The sequence below is a fragment of the Lontra canadensis genome, unplaced genomic scaffold (assembly GCF_010015895.1).
Source record: "Lontra canadensis isolate GAN:19392208 unplaced genomic scaffold, GSC_riverotter_1.0 scaffold197, whole genome shotgun sequence".
In the NCBI taxonomy this organism is placed as follows: Eukaryota; Metazoa; Chordata; class Mammalia; order Carnivora; family Mustelidae; genus Lontra; species Lontra canadensis.
This window is the reverse complement of record NW_022631191.1, coordinates 194,315-212,853: the sequence shown is the minus strand read 5'-3', so window position 1 is coordinate 212,853 and position 18,539 is coordinate 194,315.

The window sequence follows — 18,539 nt, the reverse complement described above, 5'->3', positions numbered from 1 at the left end:
TCTGTAATTCTCCTTTTTTATGGGGTCTTTGTCTGGTTTTGGGAACAAGGTAATGCTGGCCTCATAAAATGAGTTTGGAAGTTTTCCTTCCATTTGTATATTTTGGAACAGTTTCAGGAGAATAGGTATTAATTCTTCTTTAAATGTTTGGTAGAATTCCCCTGGGAAGCTCTCTGGCCCTGGGCTCTTGTTTGTTTGGAGATTTTTTTAAAAAAAGATTTTATTTATTTATTTGACAGACAGAGATCACAAGTAGGCAGAGAGGTAGGCAGGGGATGGGGGAGGTAGGCTCCCTGCCAAGCAGAGAGCCTGATGTGGGGGCTCGATCCCAGGACCCTGGGATCATGACCTGAGCTGAAGGCAGAGGCTTTAACCCACTGAGCCACCCAGGCACCCCTATCTCTCCTCTTTTCATTCATGATTTTATTTCTTTGGGTCCTTTCTCTTTTCTTTTTGATAAGTCTGGCCAGGGGTTTATCAATCTTATTAATTCTTTCAAAGAACCAGCTCCTAGTTTCACTGATTTGTTCTACTTTTTTTTTGTTTGTTTCTATTTCATTGATTTCTGCTCTGATCGTTATTATTTCTCTTCTCCTGCTGGGTTTAGGCTTTCTTTGCTGTTTTTTCTTCAGGTCCTTTAGGTGTAGGGTTAGGTTGTGTATTTGAGACCCTTCTTGTTTCTTGAGAAAGGCTTGTGTCACTATATATTTTCCTCTCAGGACTGCCTTTGCTGTGTCCCACAGGTTTTGAAACATTGTGTTTTCATTATCATTTGTTTCCATGAATTTTTTCAATTCTTTAATTTCCTGTTGACCTGTTCATTCTTTAGAAGGATGCTCTTTAGCTTCCATTTATTTGGGTTCTTTCCAACTTTCCTCTTGTGATTGAGTTCTAGCTTCAGAGCATTGTGGTATGAACATATACAGGGAATGATCACAATCTTTTGGTACAGTTGAGACCTGATTTGTGACTCAGGATGTGATCTATTCTGGAGAATGTTCCATGTGCACTAGAGAAGAATGTGTATTCTGTTGCTTTGGGATGGAATGTTCTGAATATATCTGTGATGTGCATCTGGTCCAGTGTGTCATTTAAGGCCTTTATTTCCCTGTTGATCTTTTGCTTGGATGATCCGTCCATTTCAGTGAGGGGAGTGTTAACGTCCCCTACTATTATTGTAGTATTGTCGATGTGTTTCTTTGATTCTCTTATTAAGTGGTTTATATAGTTGGCTGCTCCTATGTTAGGGGCATAGATATTTAAAATTGTTAGATCTTCTTGTTATGCACACCCTTTGAGTATGATATAGTGTCCTTCTTCATCTCTTATTATAGTCTTTGGCTTAAAATCTAATTGATCTGATATAAGAAGTGCCACCCCAGCTTTCTTTTGATGTCCATTAGCATGGTAAATTGTTTTCCAACCCCTGACTTTACTTCTGGAGGTGTCTTTGGGTCTAAAATGAGGTACATGTAGACAGCATATTGATGGGTTTTGTTTTTTTATCCATTCTGATACTCTGTGTCTTTTGATTGGGGATATTTAGCCCATTTACATTCAGGGTAACTATTGAGAGATATGAATTTAGTGCCATTGTATTGCCTGTAAGGTGAATCTTCCTGTATATTGTCTCTATTCCTTTCTGGTCTACTACCTTTAGGCTCTCTCTTTGGTTAGAGGACCCCTTTAAATATTTCCTGTAGGGCTGGTTTGGTGTTTACAAATTCTTTTATCTTTTGTTTGTCCTGGAAGCTTTTTATCTCTCCTTCTATTTTCAGTGATAGCTTAGTTGGATCTAGTATTCTTGGCTGCATGTTTTTTACGTTTACTGCTCTGAATATATCATGCCAGTTCTTTCTGGCCCGCCAGGTCTCTGTGGATAAGTCCGCTGCCAATCTAATATTTTTACCATTGTATGTTACAGACTTCTTGTCCCGGGCTGCTTTCAGGATTTTCTCTTTGTCACTAAGACTTGTGAGTTTTACTATTAGATGGCGGGGTGTGGACCTATTCTTATTGATTTTGATGGGGTTCTCTGTGCCTCCTGGAGTTTGATGCTTGTTCCCTTTGTCATATTAGGGAAATTCTCTACAATAATTCACTCCAATATACCTTCTGCTCCCCTCTCTCTTTCTTCTTCTTCTGGAATCCCAATTATTCTAATATTGTTTCATCTTATGGTATCACTTATCTCTCGAATTCTCCCCTCGTGGTCCAGTAGTTGTTTGTTTCTCTTTTGCTCAGCTTCTTTATTCTCCGTCATTTGGTCGTCTATATCATAATTCTCTCTTCTGCCTCATTTATCCTAGCAGTAAGAGCCTCCATTTTTAATTGCACCCCATTAATAGCTTTTTTTTTTTTTTACTTCAGCTTGGTTAGATTTTACATGTTAGTTCTTTTATTTCTCCAGAAAGGGCTTTTATTTCTCCAGACAGGGTTTCTCTAATATCTTCCATGCCTTTTTGACCCCAGCTAGCACGTTGAGAATCGTCATTCTGAAGTCTAGATCTGACATATTACCAATGTCCATATTGATTAGGTCCCTAGCATTTGGTACTGCCTCTTGTTCTTTTTTTTTTTTGTGGTGATTTATGGTATATTTTGATCTATTAGAAGAAAGTATCCCAAAAAATTTTTAGAAGAAAAAAACCGTATATGTATACAAAAAATAAAGTTAGATACAATGAAGGATAAATATGACTATAATAATGAAGGTTTAAAAAGATTTGTTTTAGAAAGTTATTATTAAGATAAACTAGTTAAAAAACATTACAAGAGGAAAGAGAAAATTAAAAAATTAGAATAAGAAAAAAAATTAAAAAAATTTATTAACTTTGCAAGGCTAAAGAATCATGGGGAGAAAGCCATGAATTCCATGCTTTGCTTTCTCCTCCTCTGGAATTCTTCTGTTCTCCTTGATCAGTGAGCTTGGACTTAGCTGGATGTTCTTGCTGATCTTCTGGGCAGGGGCCTGTTGTAGTGATTCTCAGATGTCTTTGCCCGAGGCAGAATTGTGCTGCCCTTGCCAGCGGCCGGGCTAAGTAATCCGCTTGGGTCCATTCTCAGGAACTTTTGTTCCCTGAACGCTTTCTGATTTCCACAGAGTTCTGGAGGATGGGAATGAAAATGGCAGCCTCCCAATCTCCAGCCTGGGGTAGCCGAGAGCTCAGGGCCCCACTCCTCAGTGTGCCCTCAGAGAAAAGCACACAATCACTCCTGTCTCCCTAGTCTCTGGCCACACTCCGAGCTTACCTGGCTTGTGACCGAGCATTTCTGTCTTTGGCACACAGCCCCGCTTGGAGTCTCCAAACCCAGCAGATTCCTTTCTCCAGAGAAAGAAGGTCGGTTTCCCCAGACCTGCTACTTGTGGGGTACCTACTCAAAGAGCAGTGGCCCAACTGTGCCGTGGGTCACAGTTTAAGGTAACCCTGAGCTGAGAGCTCACTCCTCATCTCCGTCTCTGTAGCCAGCTTCCCTGCTCTGATACCTGCAAGCTCTGCTATACTCAGACACTCTGCATCCTTCTGTGGCCCCGCAGGGCCTGAGACTACACTGTCCCCTCGAGGGCTCCACCCCTGTTTGGCCTCTGGAGAGATGTCCCTCAGTGGAGCACTTTTAAAAGTTCAAATTTTGTGCTCCATTGCTCTGTCGTTTGCCGGGAGCTGGCTCCTCCTCCTGCAGTCTATCTTCCCTTCACTTCAGATTCACTTCTCCGCACGTCCTACCTTTCAGAAAGTGGTTGGTTTTCTGTTCCCGGAATTGCTGTGCTTCTTCTCTTCGATCTTGTTGGGTTTGTAGGTGTTAGTACTGGTTTGATAACTATCTAGCTGAATTCCTGCAAGCTGTTGTCATCTCAGTCTGCTACTCCTCTGCCATCTTGACTCCTCTCTTTTAATTTTTTTAAAAGTAGGCTCCATGCGCAGTGCAGAGCCCAGTATGGGACTTGAACTCATGACCATGACATCAAGATGTGAGCCAAGATCAAGCACTGGATGCTTAATAGACTGAGACACTCAGGCACCCTGACTGTATTCCTTCTGCTGTGCCTTTTATTCCCCTGACTCATTCATTCCATAACTAGAAGCCTGTATACCCCACTCCCCTTCACCCATTTTGCCTGACTCCAACTCCTTCCCCTCTGGAAACCATCAGTTTGTTCTCTGTAATTATAGGTCTGATTGTGCTTTTTGTTTATTCATTTTTTGATTCCACTTATGAATGGAATCATGGTATTTGTCTTTGACTTATTTCACTTAGCATAGTACTCTCTAGGTCCATCCATGCTGTCCCAAATGGCACAATCTCATCCTTTTTTGTGGCTGTGTGATATTCAATTGTATATATATAACACATCATTCTTATGTGTTCACCTATTGATAGATACTTAGATTGCTTCTATATCTTGGCTATTGTAAATAATGCTGCAATAAACGTAAGGGTGCATATATGTTTTTGGATTACTGTTCTCATTTTCCTTGGGTAAATACCCAGTAGTGGAATTATGGGATCATATGGCAGTTGCATTTTTAATTTTTAATTTAAAAATCAATTTAATTAACATATAGTGTATTAGTTTCTGAGGTAGAATTTAGCGATACATCAGTTGCATATAATACACAGTGCTCATTACATCAAGTGCCCTCCTTAATGCTCTATACCAAGTTACCCCACCCCCCCACGTCCCCTCCAGCAACCCTCAGTTTGTTTCCTATAGTTAAGAATCTCTTATGGTTTGTTGCCATTTCTGTTTTCATCTTAAATTTTCTTTTTTCTTCCTTTCTTATATGTTCATCTGTTTTGTTTCTTAAATTCCATATATGAGTGAAATTGTGTGATATTTATCTTTCTCTGACTGACATATTTTACTTAGCATAATATCCTCTAATTCCATAAACATCATTGCAAATGGCAAGATTTCATTCTTTCTGATGGCTGAGTAATATCCGTCTTCTTTATCCATTCATCTGTGGATTGACATCTGGGCTCCTTCCATAGTTTAGCTATTGTGGACACTGCTGCTATAAACATTGGGGTGCATGTGTTCCTTCAAATCACTATGTTTGTATCCTTTGGATAAATACTTAGAAGTGCAATTGCTGGGTTGTAGGGTAGCTCTATTAACTTTCTAAGGAGACTCCATACTCTTTTTCAGTTTGCATTCCCACCAAGAGTGTAAGAAGTTTCCCATTTCTCCACATTCTCACCAACACCTGTTGTTTCCTGAGTTGTTAGTTTCAGTCATTCTGACTGGTGTGAATTAGTATCTCATAATTTAGTAGTTTTGATTTGTATTTCCTTGATTCCAAATGATGGGGAGCAATTTTTCATGTGTCAGTTGGCCATTTGTATGTCTTTGGAGAAATGTCTGTTCATGTCTTTTGCCAATTTCTTGACTGGATTTTTTGTGGGTTTTGTTGGGTGTTGAGTTTCGTAAGTTCTTTATAGATTTTGGATATTAGCCCTCCATCTGATAAGACTTTTGCAAATATCTTCTCCCATTCCCTTTTTTTTTAAAAAGATTTTATTTATTTGAGAGAGACAGAGATAGCAAGAGAGAGAGCACAAGTGGGGAGGAAAGGGAGAAGTAGACACCCTGCTGAGCAGCAAGCCCAATGCAGGGCTTGATCCCAGGACCCTGGGCTCATGACCCAAGCCAAAGGCAGATGCTTAACCAACTAAGCCACCGAGGAGCCCCTATCTTTTCCCATTCCAAAGGTTGCCTTTTAGTTTTGTTCACTGTTTCCTTCACTGTGCAAAAGCTTATCTTGATGAAGTCCCAACAGTTCATTGTTGCTTTTATTTCTCTTGCCTTTGGAAATGTGTCTAGCAAAAAGTTGCTGTGGCTGAAGTCAAAGAGGTTGCTGCCTGCGTTTTTCTCTAGGATTTTGACGGATTCCTCTATACTGTTTTCCACAGTGGCTGTACCAATTTGCATTCCCACTGATAGTGCACAAGGATTCCTCTTTCTCCACATCCTCTCTACACTTGTTATTTCTTGTCTTTTTGACAATAGTCATTCTGACAGGTGTGAGGTGATATATCACTGTGGTTTTGATTTGCATTTCCCTGATGATGAGTGATGTTGAGCATCTTTTCATAGGTCTGTTATAAGTTCTTTATATATTTGAATATTAACCCCTTATCAGATATATCATTTGTAAATATCTTCTCCCATTCAGTAGGTCATCTTTTTGTTTTGTTGATGGTCTCCTTTCCTGTGCAAAAGCATTTTATTTTGGTATAGTCCCAACAGTTAAATTTTGCTTTGGTTTTGCCTCTCTTAGGAGAAATATCTAGATAAATGTTGCTAAGGGTGATGTCAAAGAAATTATGCCAGTGTTCTTTTCTAGGAACAGTATTTCTTTGTATTAGCAATAAACAAATAGAAAAAATATAATTAAAAAAAGATACCTAATATTAGTCACTAAGCCAAAATGTAAACCTTACTAAATGTTAGGGTAACTACAAAAATACCAAACAAAACAGACTACATAGTAAAATACTTTTAATATATAAACATATAGCTAAAAAGGAAAATAAAACTTAAAATAATATGAAAATATTAACATCAAACATCTTTTATATCAATAAATATAAATGGTCTTAACTTATTTGTTTAAAGAAAAACATGTTTTACTTTGGATCACTGAGTAAAACCCAAATGGTGTATTCAAGAAAATCAATTAAGGGGTGCCTGGGTGGCTCAGTTGGTTGGGCATCAGACTCCTGATTTTGGCTAGGGTTATTATCTTGGTGGGGTCTTGGGGATCCAGCCCTGCGATGGGCTCTGTGCTCAGGGTGGAGACTGCTTGTCTTCTCCCTCAGCTCCTCCCCCTCGTGTATGTATGTGTTCTCTCTCTCTCTTTCTCTCTCTCAAATAAATAAAGGAAATCAATTAAAACAAATTGATTCAGAAAGGTTAAATATACAACAAAGGACAAAGGTATACCAGTCAAATGCAAATAAAGAAAATGTGGGTTGCAATCTCAATTATCAGACAAGTCGGGAACTCAAAACCAAAGGCATTAAGAGTGTCAAAGTTACGAAAAACAAGGATAGATTGAGGAAGTATCACAGATTGAAGGAGATATAATGACTAAAGGCAATATGGGATTCTGGGTTGGGGTCTGGAACAGAAAAGGAATATTAGTGGAAAAATCAGTGAAATCTGAATAAAGTCTGATGTTTAGTTAATAGCAATGTACCAATACTTAGTTTTGACAAATGTCATACAAGAAAGTAACATGAGGGTTAACTATGTGAAGAATATATGGAAACTTTGCACTATCTTTTCAACTGTTCTGTAAATCTAAAATTATTCCAAAATAGAAAGTTTGCTATAAAAAAGCATTAATTGAGGCAAAAAGGCCACAAATTACAAGGGACATATAAAGTTACGACTATTTTTGTACCAAATAACATAGCAGCTTTCATAAAATTAAGATATTAAGGGATACAAGAAAAATAGAGAATAGATTGAAACACACTAAAACCAGGAAAAATTTAACTCACCTTTCTCATTCCAGGACAGATCAAATCAACAACAACAACAAACAAAAAACCCTGAAGAATATTAAAAAAAACTAAATAACAAAATCAATATTAGGCCAAGAAGAAAATCTCAACAAATTCCAAAAATTAGAACTAATACAATGTTCACTGATCACACTAAATAAAACGAAATCAATGTAAAATAGATCTTCCATCTGAATATGTAAAATCTCTCTGTCAAACAACTCTTGGGTCAGAAGGGACACTCAAATCAAAACTCCTGAATTTCTAGACAATGATAATGAAAATACTACATATCAGAATCAATGGATACAAATAAAGCAAAGTTCATACCCTTAAAATACTTGTATTAAAAACAAGGGGGAAATTAAATGACTAAGCATCCAACTCAAAAATTTAGAGAAAGAAGAAATAATAAAGTTAAGGAGAACAGAAGGAAGAAAAAAACAGTGAAGTTCAAATAATTAAGTTAGAAAACAAATTGACAGTAGAACTGATAAATAGATGAGCTGATTCTGTTAAATAGAAATATGTAAGCCATTAAACAGCATAATCAAGAAAAGGAGAAAGCCCCTAGGTGGCTCAGTCAGTTAAGGATCTGACTCTTGGTTTTGGCTCAGGTCATGATCTCAGGGTCATGAGGTGAGCCCTGCCTTGGGCTCTGTGCTGGGCATGGAGCCTGCTTAAGATTCTCTCTCTCCCTCTGCCCCTCCCCCTCCTCTAAAAAGAAAGAAAAAGAAAAAAGGAGAAAGCACAAATATACAAATTAGGAAAATGAAAAGTTGGACATAAGCATAATAAGATGATATTTTAAACATAAAATATTTCTTTTATGTTTATGTCCAACTCTATGCAAACTGTTTAAATACCTGGAAGACATGGAAAATATCCTAGAGAAATATAATTTACTTTAATTTGACTCTAAAAGAGAAAAACCCATTTGGCCAACTTCCATGGAAGAAATAGAGAAAGGGTTAAAGAGATACTTTTCCCCAAAGGTACTGGACTATGATGCTTTCACAGGGGAAGTCTACTAACACTAAAAAGCAGGTAATTTGAATGCTATTTTTATTTTCCCGAGTCTAGATGAAGGAGGAACACTTTCAAATTCTTTTTGTAAATTGAGTATAATATTGATACCAAGACCTGACAAAGATTCTACAAAAAAATAAAGAAAATGATATAGACCAATATTCACTTATGAATAGCAATACAAAATTCTTTTTAGCAATGCAAAATTCCAAATAAAATATTAACAAACAGAATCCATGACTGTGTGGCGTTTATCCAAAGAAACCAAGAATCATTAATTCTTACAAAATCCATTAATATAATCTAACATATTATTAAATCTAAGGAGAAAAATCATATCATTTTCAGAGATGCTAAAGAATCATTTGGCAAAATTCAATACTCATTCTTTATAAAAAACATTCAATAAGAGGAATATAGGGTTTCTTCCTTGATATGATTTAATTATGTATATGTTTGTGTGTATATCTCCCCAAATCCAGCAGTCCAGCATTTCACTTAACCAGGAAACACTAGTAGCATTTATATTATAATAAGCATTTATATGCTAAGATCTGAAACTAGGCCAGGTTGTCTACTTTCTCCACTATAATTTAACATTGTATTGTACACCTCCAATTGTATTGGAGGTAGCAAGCATTATAATTAAAAAACAAGAAGAATTTAGAAGTATAAAATTGGAACTGAGGAGGTAAAACTATCATTATTTATAGATAAGATTATATAGTCCGAAAACCCAAGCAAATCAATAGAAAAACTAATATAAGGTAGAAGGCTATAAAATTAATATATAGAAATCATCTAGTTAGAAGATATATAGAAGAGGGGCATCTGGCTGGCTCAATTGGTAGAGCATGCCACTCTTGCTCTTGAGGTTGTGAGTTTGAGCCCCATGTTAGGTGCAGAAATAAGTAAAATCTTTAAAAAAAAAAGATACATGGAGGAGAAGGCTCCATTTATAATAGCAACAGAAAAGGTGAAATACTGTCCTAGTCCATTGTAGGTGCTATAACAGAATACCATAGACTGGGTGGCCTATAAACAACGGAAATTTATTTCTCACAGTTCTAGAGGCTGAAAAGCCCAAGATCAAGGCAGACAGATTTCATCTCTGTTGAGGGCTGCTCCTTGGTTCATAGATAGCCACCTTCTAGTTGGGCCCGCTGGGGCACTAATTCCACTCATGACGGCTCCCACCTCATGACTTAATCACTTTCCAAAAGCTCTACCTCCAAATACCATCACACTGGGGGTTAGGTTTCAACATCCGAAATTTGGAGGCACACAAATGTTTAGTCTACCGCAAATACCTAGAAACAAACTTAATAAGAAATGTCCAAAACTTTTATGAGAAAACATTTATAACACTCTGAAGGAACAAATAGAAAGGCATCCATGTTATTAAATAAGAAGATTCAGAATTATAAAGATGTCAAATTAATTTATAAATTTAGTTTAAACTCATTTAAAATACCATTTTTCTCTTTTTCTGAAACTAGACAAGCTGAATTAAAGTTCAAATGAAAGGGCACCTGAATGGCTCAGTTGGTTTAGCATCAGACTCTTGGTTTCAGCTCAGGTCAGGATCTCAGGGTTGTGAGATTGAGTTCACTTCAGGCTCAGTGCTCAGCAGGAGTCTGCTTGAGATTGTCTCTCCCTCCCCCCTCTGCCCCTCTCCTGGCTATTGCATGCAAACACACATGCACATACTCTCTCTCCTTCTCTCTCTCTCAAATAATAAAGAAATAAAATATTTTTTAAAAAGTTCAAATGGAAAAATAACAAGCATGCATAGCCAGGATATCTCCAAAAAGGAAAAGCAATGATGTGGGACTATGGCCACAACTAATGCTCTGTAAAAAAGACAAAATGAATATTTATGTACCAAAACTTAGAATCTGTGGGTCATTTGGGAGGTTCTACAATCTGGATCAGGCTCTGTTGATCTCAGCTGGACTAGTTCATGTGTCTGCACTAAGATTGATGGCTTGGCTAGAGACCAGCTACTATAGGATGCCTTGACTGGAAGGACTAGGCTCATTTCTACATGTCTCTCACACCCTTCCAAAGTTAGCTTGGATATGTCCTTGTAGCAGTGGCAGGGGTCCAAGAGAGGAAACAGAATATGCAAAAGCTTTTTCAAGTCTCTTCTTAATATCAAGTTTGCAACAATAGCTTGTTGGTTAAAGCAAGTTATATGGGCACACTCAGAGTCGATATAGCAGGGGACTATGAAACATAGACACATGAACAATTAGGGTCATTAATGCAATCTATCACTAACAACAACTCAAAATCCAGAATGCATTAAAAATACATAAATTTGTTTACATAAAATAAAACAAAACTTGCCTGGAAAAAATCCATTAGCAAAGTCAAAAGGATAACAAACTGAGGAAAAACACTGAAAATGATATAATTCACAAAAGTCTAATCTAATTATATAACAACATTCTAGAAATCAAGGAAAGGCCAATAATCCAACAGAAGAATACAGGATATATATATAGACAATTCAGAAAAAAATGATATAAAATTGATCCTTAAACATATGAAAAGATGCTCAGCCTCACTCATAATAAGAGATATATAAATTAAAACTACTATAAGATACGATTTCTTACCTATTACATTGTAAAAAATCTAAGTCTTTAACAGTACACTTTGTTGGTGCAGCTGTGGTAAAACAGATAAACTCATACATGGGTGGTAAGTACAAAATGGTACACCTATGGAGGGAATTTTGGCAACATCTACCAGTTACAAATATAATTATTGGAATTTATCCTACATAATTATCTGTGCATGTATGAAATGTCTATTCATTATGGCACCCATTTGTAATACCAAAGGACTAAAAACATCCCAAGCATCCACAATAGGGGACTGCAATCATTAAAAAAACCTATTATATATCCACATAATAGAACACTTTGAATGAGTACTCTATGCACTTCCATACAGTGACTTCCTATGTACAGGAAACTCTAATGCTCTGACATGGAAAGACCTCCAGGATGTATTATTAAGAGAAATAAGCAACGTGTATATACATGTATAAGCAAGGGGGAGATTCAATAAGATACATTTATGTTTGTATCTGCATAAAGAAACACTGGACGAATAAAAAAATAAACTAATAAAACCGGTGACTGTGAATCAAAACAGTATGGTACTGTCATTAAAAAAAAAACAGGCACATAGATCAGTGGAAAAGAATAGAGAGCCCAGAAATAAACTCATGATTACATGGTCAATTAATCTATGACAAAAGAGGTTTAAGAATATATATGGGGAAAATACAGTCTCTTCAACAAATGGTGCTAGAGAAACTGGATGGTCATATGAAAAAGAATAAAACTGGACCACTTTCTTATACCATACACAAGACAAATTCAAAATAAAGACCTAAAATGTGAGACCTGAAACCATAAAACTCCTAGATGAAAACATAGGCAGTAATTTCTTGGATGCCAGCAACAGAAATATTTTTCTAGATAAGGAAAACAAAAGTAAAAGTACACTATTGGGATTATGCCAAAAGAAGACGCTTTTGCACGGCAAAGGAAAGCATCAAGAAAGTGAAAAGGCAACCTACTAAATGGTAGATGATATTCACAAATGGTAGATTTGATAAGGATCGATATCCAAAATATAGAAAGAACTTAAACAACTCAACACCAAGAAAAAAAAATACAATTAAAAAATGGACAGAGGGCCTGAATAGACATTTTTCCAAAGAAGACATACAGGTGGTGAACAGACCTATGAAAAGGTGCTCAACATCCATAATCATCAGGAAATGCAAATCAAAACCACAGTGATGGGACACTTGGGTGACTCAGTCTGTTAAGCATCTGCCTTTGGCTCAGGTCATGATCCCAAGCTCCTGGGATCAAGTCCTGTATTGGGCTCTTTGCTTAGCGGGGAGCCTGCTTCTCCCTCTGCCTGCTGCTCCCCCTGCTTGTGCACTTTCTCTCTCTCTGAAAATAAATAAAATCTTTAAAAAAAAACTGCAGTGAGGTATCACCTCGCACATGTCTGAATGGCTGTTACCAAAGACACAAGAAATAACAAGTATTGGAGAGGATGTGGACAGAAATGAATCCTGGAAAACTATTGGTGGGAATGCAAATTTGTGCAAAACAGTATAGAGATTCCTCCAAAAATTAAAAATAGAATTATATGATCCAGTAATTCCACCATGGGGTATTTACCCAAGAAAATGAAAACACTAATTTGAAAAGATACCTGCATCCCTATGTTTATTGTAACATTATTTATAATAGCCACATATGGAAGCAACCCAAGCATCCATCAACATATGAATGGTTAAAGAAGATGTGGTCTATATCAGATAGTAGTGTGTGTATGTGTGTGTGTGTGTGTGTGTGTGTGTGTGTGTGTGTATGTATAAAATCAAACTTCTTATCAAATAGATCACTGGCCTTTGAATTTAGGATGTTTCAATAATGTGATACTTTTCTGTAGAATCTGATTAACAGAACATTCTGAAGAGGGAGATTTACTGTAAGGTACCTATATACCTCCACCATGTATTTGTTAATTTTGTCTTTCCTTATTCTGGGGGAGTTGGCCTGTTCAGTTACTGGGTTGTCTACTTGATACATTAAAGAAACAATATACAAAAATAAAAATTAAGGAGGCATTCTCTACTTACTTCCTTCCCTTTACTTCCTTTTTTCCTTCCAGTCATTGCTGTCCCTTTTTTTTGGTACCATTCTTATTTCATAATGTTCCTTGTTGAACTTAAAAAAAGCAATTCTTAAGGTGGAAAGAAACTTGAAATCAGTATCTGTGTACCAAAAATGGCTGTACAAAGATACTAGATAGAGATCAGTATGTATGTTTTGTTTTTTAAAAAGCATGTTAAAATATTGGGTTTCTTTGAACCTCTTGTCATTCATAGAGTCTGTCTTGATTGTTGAAAGTAAACTTAAGTATAAGAAAAAAATATTAAGGGGCACCTGGGTGCTTAGTGGGTTAAGCCTCTGCCTTTGGCTCAGGTCATGATCTCAGGGTCTTGGGAATGAGCCCCGCATCAGTCTCTCTGCTCAGCGGGGAGCCTGCTTCCCCCTCTCTCTCTCTGCCAGCCTCTCTGCCTACTTGTGATCTCTCTCTCTGTTAAATAAATAAATAAAATCTTAAAAAAAAGAAAAAAAGAAAAAAATATTAAATATAAAATATTCTGTATATAATGGAATACTATGCAGCCATAAAAAAGAATGAGGTCTTGCCATTTGCAACAACATGGATGGACACGGAGAGTATAATGTTGAGTGAAATAAGTCAGAGAAAGATAATACCATATGATTTCATTCACATGTGGAATTTAATAAACAAAACAAATGATCAAAGGAAAAAGGAGACTAAACAAAACAGATCAAAACAAAAACATACTAGACTCTTAAATACAGAGAACAAATTGGAGGTTGCCAGAGGGGAGGTGGCTGGGGGGAAGGGTGAAATAGGAAAAGGGGATTAGGAGCACACTTATCTTGATGAACACTGAGTAATGTATAGAATTATTGAATCATTATATTTGAAACTAATATAACACTGCATGTTAATTATATTTCAATAAGATTTAAAAAAACGTGGTCACTGCTGGGGGTGGGTATTGTGGCAATTGGGTGAAAGGGACAAGAGTGACACTTTTCAAAGTATAATTTTAATTTGGTTTTGATATTCAAAATGTATGTGTATTATCTATTCAAAAATAAATACAAAATATTCACAATTGTAACAAAAACTACAAAGCAACTAGTAATTAAATTAGTAAAAATACACAATTCCAAAGGAAAACTTAAAACTCTTAATAAAGGACACAGAAGGTTAATTCAACAAATGAGAGGATATTCAATATTCTTGGATATTATTTTGATGTCAGTTCTCTAAAATTTATCTATAAATTTAGTGTGATCCCATTAAAAATTCCACTTGGATTTCTGAAGATCCTGATAAATTCTTTTTTAAAATTTATGTGGAAATATAGCTAAGACAATACTAAAAGAAGACTAAAGCGGAGGTACTTGCCCTATCAAATGTTATATTACAAAATGTCAAAAGCAAGGCAGTATTAGTGCAAGAACGGAGACAGACTTGTGTGTGTGTGTCTCATGTGACAAAGGTGGCCCAGCAAATCAATGAAAAAGTAAGGTTTGTTTGGTGTTTGATGGTGGGAAATGTGGCTCACTGTGTATAGAAAAAAATAAAATTGCATATCTATCAGTACATATGAGAGTGGATTCTACACGAATTAAAACCTAAAGGTGAAAGATGAAACTATAAAGTTAATAGAAAGAAATAGGAGAATAGCTTTTGATCTGAGAGGAGGGAACTAGTTTTTAAATAAAACCCCCAAACCAGAAACCATAGAGTAAAAATGTGATGGATTGGGTTACATTAAAAACAACAATTTCTATTCAAATTCAACAATTTCTGTTCTATTATTCTAAATTTTATTTATTTATTTATCTAAATTTTATTTATCTAATATTGATACTAAAATTCAACAATATCTATTCTATTATTAAGGCTAACTTAAAAAAGTTAAAATAGGGAGAGAATATTTGCAATGTCTGAAACTGACACAGGACTAGAAGCTAGGCTCCATAAGGAACTCTAGCAAATCAATAGAAGAGATAGGAAACTCACTGGAAAAAATGGGCCAACTATATAAGCAGGCACTTTACAAAAGAGGCATTTAACACACATATGAAGTGATGCTGAAAAATTCATTAGTAATCAGAGAAATGCACACTAAATCAAAATAATACTTTATACTTTTTGGACTGGCAAAAAGTAGAAATCTGGAAAAAGTCAAGTGTTAGTGAGCACGTAGGGACACAGGAATCCTTGTACACTGAAGGTAAAACAGTGGAATGGTGTAGTTCTCCTACACCACCTAGCAGTATTGGTGTTCTTAGTCAAACTAAGTATATGCACACTTTATGATGCAATCCTAAGTTGAGTGTATGTTCCAAAGAAATTCTCATACAGGCCAATAAGGGGACATGCACAGGAATGTTCATCAAAGTTTTATTTGTGGTATCAGCAAGCTGGAAGCAATCTTGCTGTCTATCATTGGAATATTCAGGGAAAATATGAAGGCAGGCTGTGGTTAGCATGAGCAGGTAGAAGCAATGGATTGGATGTACACACAGACATATGGATAGACTTTAAAACACAAAGCTGAATGAAAAAAAGTAAGATATCAATGAGATATCAATGCAATGAGATATCAATGAGATGAAAATGCACACATAAAACATCCTCCATAGTGGAACAACCTGATAATATGTGCCTCCTGAGGTGATACAATATGAAGTAAATGATTATTGGTGAAAACATTTAATCTGAATCTAATCATGTGGAAAGAGCAGATTAATCTAGATGTGGGACATTCTATAAGAAATTGCCTGGACTCTTCAAAAACATCAATGTAAAAGAAAACACATACAAAATATAGTAGTATTCCAGATTAAAAGAAGTTAAAGCAAAACAACAACCAAATATAATGCATAAGACTTGATTAGATCCTGAGATCAAAAAATGATCAGCTCTAACAACATTTTGGCCACAATTTGAAAATCTGAATATAGGGTATCTTTAATGGTATTATTGATTTATTGTTAAATTTTCTTACATATGATAATGGCATTGTAGTGGCATAGGAGAATGTTCTTATTCTTGTAGATGTATGCTGAATTATTTAGGGGTGAAGTGTTACATTGCCTGCAACTTTCATATAGTTCATCAAAAAAGAAAAGGTATACATACACATATAAACAGAAGTAGAGCAAGTCTGGAAAAATATTAAGGGTATATGGACTTTCATTGTACTGTTTTTCAAATGTTCTGAATTTTGAAAAAGTGAAAAATAAAAATTTTGAGGAAATACATGCACCCCAAACAATAATACATATTTTGCAAGAACACATATCAACAAAAAATCTGCATAAAATACCACAGAATGGATAACTATGTGGGAAATAAGAGTTTGAAGTAGAGATTAAGGTGAATTTAAAACTACAAAAACCTCTCTGTAAAGTAATTCGTATTCATTTTGACTATGGAAAACACAGAAAAGCACAATGAAGACAACAAAATTCACTGATAATCTCATTTTCTCTGTCAGTAGATCTCAAAGTATGGTACCTGGACTAGTAGCAGCCCCAGGTGATTCTTCTCCCTCTCTCTCCCCGCTTCTTTTCCATCCTCATCATCGTTTGGAAACTTATTAGAAATTCAAATTTCTTGGCCCTGCCAGACTTACTGAAACACAACTCTGGGCATAGGGCCCAGCAATCAGTGTTCTGACAAGCCCTCCCACTGACACTGATGCTGGCCAAAGCTTGAGATCCACTGATCTAGATTTAACCGTCACTAAATTTGTTATAGATCCTTGTATTCTTTCTAAAAAAGGTATGAAATATTTCAGGCATACAAATAAGTATGGAGAATAATATAGCATACACCCATGTACCTACTACCCAGATAAAATATTAGATAAACAGTTGAAGTTCCCTGTGTATCTCTCTTTCTGTTCCTTTGTTTTCTTCCCCATAACTAATCACCATTCTGCATTTTCTATTTAATTCTCTTTTAAAAACATTGTTTATATATTTATATAATCTATAAATAATTTAGTGCATTGTTTTCTAGATTTAAAAAGTCTATATAGGAGTACCTGCCTGGTTAAGTCAGTAGAGCACCCAACTCTTGATCTTGGGGTCATATGGGTTCAAGCCCCACATTAGGTGTACAGATTACTTAAAAATTTAAAAAAAATCTATATAAATGTCTCATATTTCATATGTCCTTCTATAATTTATATTTTATCTCAGCACTATTTTTTTGAAATTTATCTGGGTTGATATATGCAACTGAATTTCATTTTTTCTGCTGCTGTTCAGTATTCTATTGTATGGCTGTACTGCTATTTATTCATTCTCCTGTTGGTGAACTTTTAGATTGTTCAGATTTTTTTCTGTATCATAAACAGTTATGCATTGAATATTCTTGCTCATGCCTCCTTGTGCATATGTGTAAGAATTTCTCTAGGACTTAAAGTCTAGAGGTTAAATATATCTTTACCAGTAGAATTGCTGGGTCCCAGGGCCCACCTTCAACTATTCTGGATAATTTCCTAATTGTTTTCCAAAGTAGTATCACCAATTTCTTTCTTATCAAGGATTTCATTGTATTTTTTTCCTTATAGTTTGCACATTTGGGACTTCGTTGAGAAAGTCTTTGCCCAGTTGTAGGTGACAAAGATAATTCTGCACCATCTTATATGGAAATAAGTAGGGATCCAGTTTTTTCTCTCCTTATGGTGAGCCAAATTTCCCAGTGCTCTTTATGAAATTGTCCATTTCCTATTGATTTGTGGTGCAGGCCTACAAGCTCACACATTTCAAGTATATTTGCTGAAGCCTGATTTGAACCAGTCTTGTGCTGGGTCCTGTTGAGGTCTTTAAGATATATGGCCCCTAGTCTCAGGAGGTGAGGCTGCATCTCCATTTACGTGGAGATGCGTCCAAATAAATGATTACAGCATTAAGGGATAAATGCAGAAAGGTGTTCTGAGTTTCTAACTCAGCTGGGAAAGTTCATTTACGCGACGAGAGGTCTTGAAGAAACAGGAAGAATTTGCAAACGCAGGGGTAAGGGAGAAGGTGGTTAGGGCTCCTATGGAGTCCGCAGTTTTGTGTATCTCCAGGGTGAGAGGTTTGACGCCTTTCAGCAACGTAGGGGCAGTGAGTAACGCATATGCAAGGGGTAGGAGTGGGCAGAGGGAGTCATTTTCTGCTTGGATATTCTGGAAGGGGAGGAACATACCCTAGGGGTAGTGGGGCTGGGCCCTACCCCAAAGTTTAAGTTTGAGGAAGAGAAGGGGATGGGATTAAATTAACAGAAAGGAGACACTTTCAGACTAATATTTGCTGTTCTTAAGTGACCTCATTCACCAG